This window comes from Apis dorsata, unplaced genomic scaffold, assembly GCF_000469605.1.
Source record: "Apis dorsata unplaced genomic scaffold, Apis dorsata 1.3 scaffold_206, whole genome shotgun sequence".
In the NCBI taxonomy this organism is placed as follows: Eukaryota; Metazoa; Arthropoda; class Insecta; order Hymenoptera; family Apidae; genus Apis; species Apis dorsata.
Window position 1 is genome coordinate 55,467 of NW_006263490.1, and position 684 is coordinate 56,150.

Here is a 684-nt window from a genome sequence, read left to right on the forward strand (position 1 = left end):
AATATTTATGTTTAACAAATATGCTTTGAATTATAAAGGATTAATTCTTATCTTTATTGAAATATTTAAGAACAATAAAACCAGAAATCTTTGTAGATTTTGCATAATTCTAAAATTCATAAAAATTTTTTTATAGCATATTTTATAACATTATTTTATAATATATTTTATTTTTTTTCAATTGAAGATTATGATTTATTATTCCAATTATTTTTTCTTTTATGAAATATTTAAAACAGTTTAATTAAAAATTATATTTCTTCTTAATTAATTATAATATATAATTATATATATATATATATGACATTTTATTATAAATTATACTAAATTATATATTTCTTTTTCATTTTAAAAGTAATAATTATTAGAATTATAAAGAATAATTTAACTAAGAAATTTATTATATGATAACTCATATGAGCTATAGGTACAATATATAATTATATTTATCAATTTTATATATATAATTTTAATATAGATATATAATCTTGATATATATAACAAACATATATTCAGTTTAATTATATTTGTTATCAAAATAAATAATTGATATAACATTTCAGATTATATTTGATTGAGATAAAAAAAATAATTCGAATATTTGTCAATTTGTATCATTTTCATTGAATAGAAAAAATTTAATTAAATCATTAGAAATTTAATTAAAGTAATCTCATAAAAGAT

At 12.9% G+C, this 684-nt stretch overlaps 1 protein-coding gene across 2 annotated transcripts in view; it reads left to right on the forward strand.

The window, feature by feature from the left end:
* Positions 1-684, forward strand: part of LOC102680211 — a 7,234-nt gene that overhangs the window by 2,830 nt on the left and 3,720 nt on the right. The gene's annotated exons all lie outside the window — the stretch shown is intronic.